The following is a 14,475-nucleotide window of genomic DNA, read 5'->3' as shown; positions in this document are numbered from 1 at the left end:
TTAAACGGCAATGTTTGGATACTGCTCGTTTCAATCTGATCCACTTGTGCATCTGTCCTTGTACTACCTTTGCTTTTGCTGGCCCTGTGATCTGCACTTTATGTCTGTCTTGATGAGAAAATGGATGTCAGAATTTTAATGAAGGCTTTTAGAACATTGAAGGATTATAATTCATCTGTGGAAACTGCATGGAAATGACAAGTGTGAAAATGTAAAGTACTTCTCATTTATTTCAGCTAAATATTCATAAAATATTAAAAACCTGGGTATGAAAGGAGGTGTGTGACTATACGTTTAAATTCCTCGTTCTTTCTATTAACATTTATAGGTTTCCAACATTTATGGATACCTCAATTATAGAAATTAGCACACACAACGAGGACCCTGGCATGAATTACTAATAAACCAGACATAAATAACCTGTGGCTTCTTTGGCTGGAACACTAAATTAAGATAAAATGGGAGGTATTTCTAAATATACTGATGGAAACAGACATGTTTTCAAAGTTATAGTGTTATGAACAGTGATTCTCCCAGAAAAGTGAATTTGACAGGAATGATTTCTCTGTTTTCTAACACATTTGTCTTGTACAGTAAAGAATACAATACTCTCTCTTCAGTGACAGTGCTTTATTTGAGTTGGAAGGACTGAGGGGGTTGGGAGAAGCTGAGTCTACCCTTGATCTTACCATTTCCTTTTTGGGAAGATGTGAAATTATTCAATCCGTGCATCATAAAATGCTTATTGAGATAATGTCATTCATCCTGACTGACAGGTGGGTACTCCCACAGCCGCTTTGTTTTCCCAAAAGAACAGGATATGCAAATCATCCTTCTGCTGATAAATGCAAGCACATGTCAAACTTTAATGAGAATGAGTATAAGCCATTTCTTCTCTGAGGCAGCTGCTTGTACATGTTATAGCATAGAGTCAATATATGCAGATCTCAGATAAGATATCACATAGGATCTTCTAAAGATGATGAATGGAGAATAGATGGAAATAATGAATCCAAATTCCATTTTGTGCATTTAAAGCAAATTGTTACAAATGTTATTTATGTGTAAAAATAAGTGAGCTAAACAGTCAGCCAGAGACTCACAGTATGGTTGTTGTTTACAAACTACTGGGGCTAGCTTTGTGACATGTAATATAAAGCAATATATAATAACTAAAATCTTCCTATCTTCATGCCTTATAGTTGCATTTAGCAGATTATAGCTGGGGCAAGTGGTCGAATATGTTTTAAATTTTAAAGATGTTTTATTAATTCATTGGCCTAAATAAAGATTTAATATTATGTTATGCTGCTACCTCATTTATAATTTTGCTTCACGTTTTACCATTAAAAGTCAACTAGCAGTCATTAGAGTATTAGTAGACTGTCTGCTTAATATCTGCTAGCACTTTATTTTGATGGGTCCACAACATACAACACTGCCTATGAGAAACTTTGCAAGCATGTCAACTTATTCTACTAACCTTAAACCTACCCTACTGAGAGTTAGTAAACATGCAGTTGCAAATGTACTTATAGTTAGAATGTCTAAAGTGGACTATCTAAATAAAGTGTAACCGAAACAGTGTAGTTATTCACTTGGGTAAAAACTATAACAACACTTCTCCTTCACTATATCCTCAGCCTTGATAATATAAGGAACATGGGTTGCAGATCTGTCAGAGAGGATAACAGGTGTTCCATGTTGCAGCCTGATTCTGCTGATCTTTAATCAGACACAATCCATGATAAACAATTATCATATCTATTCATGCAGAGACACAATATTATCAAACAAAGACACATATTGGCACACACATTCCTGCATATACACATCACCTCACAAAAAAGTACACTTTTAGTTTTTTCAGACTGGATAGAATCTTGCATATTTAGGACAGCAAAAATAAAATACGTTTTTCCGCTTTTTAATGGGAGAAGAGCAAGTTTACTTTTGTTGTTGGTAATTTGGTACAAATTCATCTGTCATTTGGTAGACACAAGCTAAATCAGGCAGATGTAGGACTGAAACCACCATATGTTCACTTAATATTCAGATTAGCTCGACTGACATGTAGTTTTCAATGCCGATTCCTAAATTATTACATTTAGTCCCCTGAATCCTGAATGGTTACATCTTTGGCCAGATGCCAACATCTGGCTGTGCATTTTTCGTATTAAGCAACCTAACGCAATGTTTGTGTTAGCCAGATAAATCATACTTCTGTTGTTTATGCATTTACAAAATTGTCATGTCCTGTTCAGCCTATGCATGTTAAGAATTATGCATGTTGTTGGGCAGTCACAGTTATATTAATACATTTTAATATTTGATTAAAAGGACATTATTGTTTACTTAATGCAATTTACAATTTTGGCACCATGTTGTGTCTCCACTTCATGTTTAATTAAAAACACATTGTAATGTGTTCTAATAAATGTTGTTGAGTAATAATGTTGTAGTAATATTTTACAAGCCAAACTTTAATGTCTCAATTACAGAGAGCCCCCATATTAATTAGTTCTTTTATAGTGATATGCTTTTTGCCTCTCCATTCTGTATCCATTTCTCTAATTCATTTTAGTCTCATAATAACACTTTTCAAGTCAATCTGCTTCCAGCTTTTGTTTCCAAAGGCTTTGTACCAGGTCTGTTTGAAAACCTCTTGAGTGCGTCACCCTATTCTTCCAAAGATTGTAACACATTATAGAAATTTGTAGAATTTGAATTGTACAATGTGACTCTCTTTGAAGCAGTAGTGAAAATTCTGTAGAGATTTTTGTTTCCGGGAAAAATGGGGCTTTTGAATTTCATTTCTAAAATGAAAAACCTTAGCTAAAAGAGGAAGGAGAAATATATCCTTTCTATTGATTTTGGGGGGCTTTGTTTCTTGTGTTCAAGGAGTGAGACTGAAGCTAGCTGTGTCAATCATAAAGTGAATCATCTTTCTTTAAAAGAGACAAAACTCTTTCCTGTGTCAATGGAATAGAATCACAGGCAGGAAACATCACGCCTCAAAATATTTCTGTTCCACTAAGAGATGACAATCAAAAAACCTAAGTCCAAAATCCTTGCATTGTAACATGTTTATTCCTTGAGTCCCAGTTGATCAGAACAGAGTTCTGTCACTGTTTAATAATCAATGCAAAGATTTAACTGAAATTAAAGGGATATTTCGCCCAAAAATAAAAATGATCACATGATTTTCTCACCCTCAAGCTATCCTAGGTTTATATGATATACTTAAAGGGATGGTTCACCCAAAGATGAAAATTACCACATGATTTACTCCAAGCCATCCTATGTGTATATGATTTACTTAATGCGATATTTCACCCAAAAATGAAAATTATGATTTACTTACCCTACCCTACGCTACGCCAACATCCTATGTCATCCGCTGGAACGCCACACTCTTGTGAATGTGCGTACAACAGTTAATGAAAGCTAGAGATTACGATTTATGAAGTTTCAAATATGGATATTTTCCTTACACAAATGCATCGATTCGCTTCAGAAGACCTTTATTAACAAAATTAGCAAAAATCTAAAGGTAATAACACAAATTAGAAATATTACTCACTAAAACTTTTAATTTCACAGTTTTTCTTCAAAATGGTAACTTAAAAATGAGGAAATCGTGTCAGAACATAAGGATCTGTTTGATTCAAGCATAAGTTTGTTGCTTCCTCAGGCTTTGTGTGTGTTTTGCGCAACTGTGTGTGCATGTTTGTGCCTGAAGTAACATAGGCCACCTCTCACCATATGCCAGTGTCCCCGTCGCTTGTTGATGCTCCATCGCTGTCTTAACCATGAGACACACAGCAGCTGTTGTCAGTCTCTCACCAACGGAATCAATAAAGCATATCAAGCCTCCACAAACACAGAATCAACACAGCCGATCTATCAAACAGCAGAGAGTCGTTTTAATGATTTCCAGAATGTGATGAGAAAGAGCTGTGATTTAGATGGTATAAAAGGATTGTGGTATAGATGAGGCCTATATTACAGAGAACTGATTTATTGAATGTGCCATGGATTGCATCACACACGGAATGAAACCTGATCCGCAAACACTAGTAATGGTGTCTTGAGAATTTGATGCTACGTCCTAAATCGGCAAGTAGCCAAATAAAATTACAGCTGTAATAGTTACGCAATATCGCACAAACAAACACTGTGCTAATATTCAGACCAGCACAAATTGGGAGTGACTTTTATACAATATTCAATAAACAAGAACTTAATATTGAGTAACTTGCATTTTAGACAGTTCACACCAAGAACAACAACTATAAAGAGAACTTTATTAGCGTCCACACCACGGGGTCATAGACTTTAGGTAGGGTATGCTACATTTAATTTTGGACAGAATGTAAAGACAAAGGTAAAGACTAAGTCTATCCCTAATAGCCTCGCATTCATCTGCCATAAATTCAATATGGTCTCTAACCTAAACTAAGGTGTGTATAATATTCTAATTATTATAAGTGTGCACTGCAGTCATCATCTACCACTTTAAATGATCAAGCTCTTTAAGGTCAGGGGGATTGTGATTGGTTGTTAACGTTTTTATTGTTCATCAGCTAGAAAAAAAAACTTCTAAAAATGATTCCAACTATATCATTCCTTTGTGCCATTAACTTTATAGCTGTGGTGTGGACTTCCCTATTCTCAAATGTAAAATGTAACAATTCATTATCAGTCAGGTAAATAAATATGTATTGTGCCAATTACATAGCCAATTCAGAGATATCAAAATCAATACAAGACATCAAATTTTCAAAGATAAATCTAAAAGTAAAAGATGCATAACTGATTTTCAGAAAATAGTAGGGAGTGTATAGACACACTCCACACTACGGGCTCATCTGGTAACAGAAGTATCCAGATCTTCTTGCATCTTTTCCTTAAGTTCTCAATTCAATTCCCAAATGGAGACAGGAAATAACAATTCGAATTTGCATTGATCAAGTCACAGACCTTGAGAGTTTACACCTTTTGGGGACAGATGGTAACTTGCATGAAAGACACTGGGAAATGGCACACCCTCTACAATAAGCAACATAATTCTAAACTTAGGATCTGTATTAGCTTTTAGTCTACTTCTTGTTAGATTGAGACCATTGTACCAGTCGCAGTGAGACAATTCTAATGATGCCAAACATGACTGTCAATATCACTTACATTCACGTAGAACATTATATTACGCTGTTAACCATTCTGAGTGAGTTAAATGAAGAGAAGGAAATGGATGAAAAGGAGCAACAAATAGATGAGAAAGGAATTTTTCCCGCATGTGTGTGAGATGTGGAAACAGATGCCTGTGTGTTAATACAGTGTTTGGATTCTCAGAAGAAAGTGTCAAAGTATCTGAGGTTCTTCAAGTCTTACATTGTGACTGGCGTTTTTGTGCTCCACCCCCAAAAACAGTTCCAAACAAAGTCAAACAGAATCAACTGTTAAGACTGCTACCTTTCTGAATGAATCAAACTAATTGGTTGAGTGAATAATTCAATGACTCGCTCATTATGTTTCCAAATGAAACAGTATTTTTGTACAAATCAGTTAAACTAATGCTTCAATGACTCACTCATAAAGACAGTCACTTGTTACACCTACTGCTGTAATAATGTAAATTAAAAAAAGTCACTAATAATACGTACTACTATGGGGGACTAAACATGGACTATTATTTTCTTTTGAAAAGCCCAGGATCATTGCGGTGCCTTAGCTTCACGTGTCAGGTGTTGATGTCTGTTGAAAGCATCTCTGCATGGAAATCAATGCAACAAACACCACGAGGGACCATGACAATAAAAACCTCCGGAGACCTTAAACTGTCAGATGACCGGGGATGCTGGGCATTTTTATCCACTTCTCCTGGTTCCATGAATAATGGAATGCAGTAAAGTGCACTCTTATATCATGTTCCAGAAGGAAGGCCACTTTGTAGGTCATAACCATCCACAGCAACAAGGTCAGCACTCTCCACATGGAGCTCTGTTGATTATTATAATGAGAAAACACAGGGCATCCATAATCAGGTGATTGGTTGTTGTCTGTTGCACTCCTCATGTCTGCTTTATTACCACAATTAATTATTCATGAAGATGCATAGTCATGTCTCATATTTAATTACTGTGCTCTCTATCCTATTTGTCTAAACAGCATCTGTTATCAGGGTGCATCAGTAACATGTTTAAAAATCATGGCGGTGTGTAATGAGCATTAGTGGAAATGATTTAGTAATTAAGATAATCACTACGCACAATTAACTGACTGCTCGTGTTGGTTAGTTTTGTTTGTTTCCTTGTTTTATGTTGCCTGCCATAAACAGAATCAACATCAGGGTGTATAAAATAAGCATACTCTTCAACTTCAACTGGGTTGTCAGGATTTTATAGGCCAGTGACTGTATTGTTCTATAGTGCTGACAGCAAGCATTGCCTGTAGTTAATGAAACCATGAATATTCATATTGTGGTGTTAATGAGGTAGAATGGGATTTGGGCATCTGAACGCATGAATAGAACAGATCTGTTTAACAGACAAACATGAAGAGATCTACATGTAGACCGTTCAAAAATACAGGCCTTTTTTGCACTGTCAAACGGGAAGGCCTCCAAACCCCCAAATGCAGTGTGACTGCGCACTCATCTAGTTATAGAACTCAAATTCTGTGTTTGAAATGTGTTTGAAGATCTGTTTTTGAAACTGAGTTTCGAAAAATACAAAAAGAGAATAAACATGACAGAAGAAAATCAGGACATCGCTGCACAAATTTTTTATGGATTTGGATCACCTCAGTTGTGTACAGAACTTTTTTTGAGTGTGGCCTTCACTAGGGTGTTGTGTTGAATCAGGGGAAGATGGGATTATTTATTTTGAGATTCTAAACATTTTACTAACAGTCTTACTGGAGGGTCTACCTTGAAAATAGCACATCAGATTAGACACTTAAAAAAGATACACTTTTTTTTTCATTTCTGTGCTCTGAAAACACAGAGGTCTATAATAACATGAAAACAGCATTTTCATGCATCTCAATGGCAGTTGCTTGGCTGGAGCAGGTTTGTGATTCAAAATCTAGGTCACTGACAAATAATGCCTACTGTCCATAATGCCAATATCAGAAATTATTAATTTATAAATATCATAAAGTGTTGGGGGAGTCACACTACTGTACATGACACTGTACAACATGAACTACCTTTGCCTTGTCATAAAAATGTAAAATTATCTGATGTTTTAATCTAATTGACCGTGGGTGTCTATGATATAATTTCTGTTTTTATGTTTTTACATTGTACATTTCCAATGTACATTTATGCATTTAGCATACACTTTTATCCAAAGCGACTTACAAAATAGAAACAAAATGATTAATCAAGGAGCTAATCAGATATCCGATATCTGCATTTACGCTATACACTTTGCAAAACAACCCAGGAAAAGCATCCACCAGAGCCGACATCAATTGCCACCATTGCTTTTTCAATAATATACAGTGCGACTCGCATTGACAGGGCAATATCCGATCTGCATGTCTGAGTCATATCAGATTTTTTTCCACATATGAAAGAAGCCTGAAACTGATCAGGAAATATCAGAACCCATGTGCTTCTTTCCTGCTACACATTCGTGGGTCGTATCTGATCTGTATCACATGGGAGGAAAAAATTGGAATTGGGTAATCTGATCCGTGTAATGTACAGTAAATGTGGCCATAGACAACTTGATTAGGAAACCAGCTAGAGAAGAGATGAAAAGCAGAGAAAAATTTTATGTGTGTGTGTGTGTGCATGCGCAATGGTTTAAGAGTTTTTGTGGAAGAGGTGTGTCTGTGAGGTCTTAGCAGGTCAGTTTGAGGTTGGCAGCTCATTCCAGCTGAGAGGAACAGAGAAGGTGAACGTGGTTCATTCAGTGTCCTGAGCTAGCACATTTGTAGTAGCGAGTTGTAGTAGAGAGAATTTTTTTCAGTGGTAGTCCTAAAAGCCAGTGTCAAAACATTAAATTTGATTCTTTCCACAACTGGAAACCAGTGAAGTGATATCAGGAGGGGTGTCACGTGGGTTGTTTTTGGCTGATCGAAGACTAGACGTGCTGCCACGTTCTGGATCATCCGCAAAGGCTTAGTTGTGCTGGCCGGAAGGCCCGCCAGTAGAGCATTGCAGTAGTCCAGTCTTGAAATTACAAGCGCTTGGACGAGTAGCTGTGCCACATATTCTGACAGGAAGGCTCTGATTTTCCTTATGTTGCAGAGTGCAATCCTGCATGACCAGGCTGTTGTTGAGATGTGGATGGAAAAGCTCAGCTGGATGTCAAACACTAACCCAGGTTCCTTATATTCAGTGCAGATCCTAGACTTCTGGGGGCCCTACGCAAAACTTTGTGGGGGGGGGGGGGGGGGGGGGGGGGGGGGGCGTTAGGTGGTTGTGATGAAAGAATGGATGTAACGCATTTGTCCGTGTTTCACTCGGTCTTGAATCGCGCTTGTGGAAAGCGCTCGAGAAACAGTATCTCTTCTGCGGCTCTTCCGTAAGCTTTCAACTAGTTTTTTTAGTCTCAAGCAAGAGACTGTACGACATTCACGTTACATGATTTGGCTGATTTTTACGTAGAGAGGATGACAGCGCACCACATTAAAAGAAATGACCACTCATGTTTTCAAAAACGAAACTAAAATTAAAACATCTTTGAGAACAAGGCGGCCTCCTGGTGTTTTGGGGGTCCTACGCAGCTTGCATATTCTGCATATAGGGAGGATCGGCTCTGCTTATATTATTTATTCCTGAATATTAAATATATTTACAAAACAATAATAAAAAAATGTTCAAACTAGTTTTTTTGTTCTTCATCATGAAATAATTCAAAAATTAAAAAGTGCTAATAATAAATGTGGAGTATTCAGGTCATATTAAGTATAATTCACATTTTTAAAGTATTTTCAAATAAATTAATAGATTTGGACTAGATTTTGTTTTCTATTACTGTTGCATTAAGACAACAAGAAAACAAAAAACTCACTATTATAAATTCAATATTAAAAAAAAATCCTAAAATATATTTATAAATGAAAAAATAAAAAATAAAAAATAAATGAAATAAAAAATAACCTAATATAAATTGAAAACATCTACCACATTGACACTCTCTGCTATCTGTAAAATAGATACAATACAACTACAAATAATCAGTATTAAATTACATTTTATCAGTACAGGAATATGTGCTTCCATGGAAACAAGCTTTTGACCTCATCAATGTAGTGCCATGTTCTGCAGCTATAGAAACACTGGCAATGACACTATAAATTAATAATTATTATTTTTGTAAAACTATTTATTTATTTAAGATCAAGCTATACCCATCTCTAAAACGTTTTGTTACCTTTTTTACTTCTCCTTTTTTTTTTTTTTTCTTTAAGTAGATATTTCCTTCTTTTTTAAAAGTGATGTACATGACAAAGATACTCATTAAAATCTAGATGGTTTTTCAGTGCATGTTCTGCCCTAAATATTTTTCAGCTCTCTCTCAAGTAGTTACTGCTCAACTGTAGATTTGAACTTAAACATAAATAAAATAGTAGAATACGATAAATGTCAAGTTTTATAAGAGTAAGAGCAGTTATGACTGAGGTTTAGTGCATATTCTATGAAGGTACATTTGGTGTAAGTCTGTGTTAACGTAACCAGTGAGTCAGTTGTTCTGGCAGGATTTGGGAGATCATCCCATAACTGAGGCACAGGGATGCAGATGTCTCATGAGTTGAAAAGGTCATCTTTTGTGCAGAGAGAGTGAGAAACCATGTGGCCGGACATAGTTGATCGGAGCAGCTGTATTGAGGTTTATGGTTTGATTATGGCTTGTTTGTAACAGCAGCTGAAGCAATTGAATTGTAATGCTAAAACTGTATCTACAATTAGATTCTTGATGCCTGGTGGTCATGGATGATTGCTACTAAAAAACACAGCAGACCATGTCCACTACAACCTGCAGTAGATAGTCTCTGTTATACAAACTATTGTGTCTTTCTCATAAGGGCCTTTTTTTGAAAAACAATGAATTGTATTGTTGTAGGTTTCACATCAGACGTCAGAAAACACCTTTGTGTGGTTAAAGAATGAAGACAAGACAACAGCTGTAAAACTAGTCTTTCCTCACATTTTTGTTTACCTTGCAGCAGTTTATTGAAAGCATTATGTAAAGTTGTGCGGTGACAGTCAGCTGGGTTAGGACTCATGGGTCAAGAGCTTTTCCACAATCCTTTAATGATGCACACATACTAGGCTGTTATTGATTTCCATCAAGGAGCTCAAAATCAATGTGAGAGAGATATCCTCAGGTACCCAATTTCTTTGATATTGCTGCAGTGCTTTGTACCATAAATAAACACTTTTTAAAGTGCATGTGTTTTACTTTATGTAGGCTGCAAATGATGTACATTGGGAATTTTGAGTTTTTTCCCCTATCCTTCTTTCCTTATTACTGAATATTCTTCAAACGTACAGTGTTTTTAGCCAGAATATTTTGAATCTGGGTGCTATTTGTTGGGTTAGGTCCTGTGGGACTGGCTTGAGCCTGTTGCCAGTCCGAGAACCAATGCCATATAGACTGCACACGACCTAAAGGTCAGAAATGCCATTCATTTCTCACTTTGTTTGAGTACAAGTCCAAGTGTAAAGACTCTCTGCATGATTCTTTGCACTCACAGCTCAAGAGGAATCTTGATGAACTCACTTATAATAAAGCTTAGCAATGGCAATTGGCTACACATCGTCCCTGTCTTTGAGTTTCTATCACAATGGCAGCAGCACAACGGTGTAAAGGCTGCAATTAAGAAGTTAAGAAGTTATTCATAATGCAAAATTGTGGTTTCAAGGGAAAGGTAATGAATGTCAAAAGTTTAACGCTACAAGCTCTCACAGAGCTGATGTGAACTTGTTCAAACAAAGAATCTTTGATGGTACACTGAGACTTCCATTACAAACTGTTGCATTTTACAAAGTTTAGCGGTTATACCAATTATGCTTGTGCAGCAGACAATAGAGAACCTGCTCTTAGACAATAGGTTATTCAGAGCCGGATCACTGCGCTTACATTTGACTTTATGGAGTTTGGTTAATAGCAATGAACTTTACTCTCTACATCACTCTCTGCTGTGTTTTACCCTAAAGTAAAATATAAAAGGACTCTAATTACAAAATGCACTTATAGGAGAAGTGTGTCGTTTCTTTCAGTGTTAAAATAGACAGAAAATTATTGCAATTCATACACCTTTTCTGTGATGAACATGCTTTTAATTTCTAATATTTATTTAGATATTTTTGCGACGTATAAAGTCAAAACTGTCTTTATATCATACTGAAAAAGAAGCACATTAAAAGAACGGAAATATTAAAAAAATATTCAGAAGTACCGTAAGTAATAATCAATAAACTGTAAAAGTGACAAAAACAGTAAAAAAAAAAAAAAAAGTGCTTGTTTTTTTCTGCCAAATCAAAGTTCAAGTTATGTGGTGCTGTGATGTGATTCCATAACATGCAAAAATAAAAAATAAAAAAGGACCCATGCAGACCCTGTGTGTCAAGATCAAACTGTTAAAATATCAGATACTATATAGGCAATATGTCAGGTTGTGAAGTGTCATGTGGTGTGAGTCCCCAAAATGTAATGATTATTGTAATGTAAATGAATCATTCAGAATTCATGATATTTATAAATAATAATAACAATAATTAATTTGAAAAAAATATGTATATATTAAAGACACAGGAATAATATGTTGTTAGTTTTTAGTTGATTGTTACACTACATTTTCAGAGACTTTTCAGAGACTAACATGAACACAAAAAGTACGTTTCTACAAAAAAAAAAAATCTTTGCATGTGTTTCAAACTTTTTTTTCTCATTTTCTTTATGTTTGTTATTGATCCATCTACAATTAAGTCATTTGTAGCCTGATTCCCTAACCTAAGGCAGGCAGGTGGTGTTTGGGAAACATGTTTGAAAAACAGTCATTATTCCTGCAATTATGTTCGGTGATGCCAATGGCACTGGAAATGCACACTTCACCTTCCCGTAACCAGTACAGGGCAAGGATCCTTTCTCAGGGAGGTGGAGAGGGTTATTAGTGAAGTGGATGCAAAAGCACTTGAGTAGGAAATTTTTAAATTAAGAGGCCTTGCTGTCGTTTCAGGACTTTGAAACAGCAACCTAAATAGCAATTGGCAAAAATCTATTCCTGCCTGAAACATCACATCATAGCCAGAATCAGAGGAACATTTGTAGAAAACCAAATGGGATTTATCAACTGTTCCTGCTTGCACTCCCTCCTTCGCCTACAAACACCACAATCAATGAAAAACACCACATGCATACACAGAAGCAATTTTACCCTCTCATGTTCACATCCTGCTCTCTGCAGGTGTTATTGCTAAGCAATGACCTGCCACATGAGTTACGTAAAGCTACTGGACACAGCATGCAGGAAATGACTCCTGCTGCATCAGTAAATTTTTCTGGATGATTCCTCAGACCGGTTCTACATTAATGCAAGGATGTCCACCACAGTAGCACATGTAGCTACAGCTGACAGCAGGAAATTACAAAGTTGATATCAGCAAAGGTGTGCAATAAGTCCAAAACAGATGCCTATTACATCTACATAATTATAAACTGTAAGTAGAGGCTGTTCCATAACTTAGTTACATGGTAAGTACATTTTAATTCCTGTACAACGGCTACTACTAAGTACTTAATTAGGTAATTACTCTGTATTAAGGCACCTTAAAATAAAGTGTTACCCAAAATAGCTGTTTAGGTAAATCATTAGTGCCCAACTCCCATGCTGGCTGTTGCTGTTTCAAGCCCAAAACAATAGATAAGTCATAGATAAATCATTAGTGTTCTTCTTCTGCTGAAGTCATGGCAGTCAATTGAACCATTTGTGGAAAAGTTATGAAAACTTGCACAATTGATGGAAAGTGTAAATATATATTGTAGTGCCACCAATAGCTTAAATTTGCACTTATGTTTATGTTATGAACCATAAAGACAAGAAGCAAAATCTTTCTTCTGATAGATGCTTCATCCAATCCTCAGCAAGTCATGGCTCAGATAAGTGTTAGACTATGCTGTAAAAATGTTATGGAATTGATTTACCAATTCACTCTTGCATAGGGAGTCAACAGATTAGACAGTGATCTAGCTAAAGCAGACATGAGGCTATTTCCATAACACTTGAGACAAAACCTCCAGTACATTTCATCACAAGTATTACAAGACTGGTGACATTCAGTGCATTCAAGCCATACAGCCATTGGCGTATTTTTATGAAAATTTATGTTTGTCATCACCACTATGCCCTGAAGGAGCTTGAGACATTTGGAGATTATCTAGTGGGCAAAACATGTTAATATATGTTATGTATTATGTATTGTATGTTAATAACTTGCTCAAGTTGTGTATCTTGAGAAACATGACCAAACATGACCATGACTCTTGGTCTGAAAAAACAAAACAAAAAAACAATTCAGCCACCATGTGATGCTGTCATTTTTCATACACATGCATCTTTAGATGAAACCTCATAGATGACCATTTTAATCATGCCCAGACAATTTCATCACCAGAAGGATATGTTCAACCAGTATTTTTGCTGTTAGTGTGCTTGGCTCTGTAATTTCTTAATGTTATTAAAAATATTTTTGTTCCTATGAAAATGGAATTATGTAGCTTTGTTTTTATATTTGCATATTTCAGACAAACAGCACAGGTGTTGTCACTCAGAGCATCATACATCTGATGAGATGAGACAGTCTCTGCCTCTCAGTCAAACTGCACCTGTCACAAAAACATTGAGATTTATGCTTTTTTTCCCTTCATATTTTCATCTGGGTGATTTTATGTTTAGCAATATTTCACATAGTCACATCATGGAGTTTAGGTGTAAAAAGTATTTTTAGTATCCTATAAAGATGTTGTAATTATCTTATGATTCATCTTTATATTTTTATTTATCATAAATTTGACTATTTCTCGTAATTGTCACTGCTCATATTGCAACTTTATTATCATAAATGTTACTTTTTGTATTACAATGTGACTTTACTATTTTAAACTTTATCTCTGTTCAAAATGGGCTGCCATATAAAGACACATAAATGCTCATATCACATGTGAGTATCAAAAAGTCTTACATTCAGGTTTAATCCATGAATGTTGCGGTTACTTTTGGTATCGTCCAACTGTTGTGTAACCTAATTTTTTTTACTCACCAAAGATACTTTTTACTCTCATTTGTTGTGTGGTGAAGGGTAATTTTGGACTGTTTTTAGAGGTTTTCATAAGTAGCAGGGCAGGCTATTCATGTAACTACAAGAAATCAATCCCACCTGAAATGTGACACAGGTGGAATTGTGGGCCAGTGACTCAGGACTCCTACTGTTCAATCTGGATGTTGAATGAAGTA

Source organism: Barbus barbus (genome assembly GCF_936440315.1).
Source record: "Barbus barbus genome assembly, chromosome: 13".
NCBI classification, from domain to species: Eukaryota; Metazoa; Chordata; class Actinopteri; order Cypriniformes; family Cyprinidae; genus Barbus; species Barbus barbus.
This window is presented reverse-complemented; position numbering follows the sequence as displayed.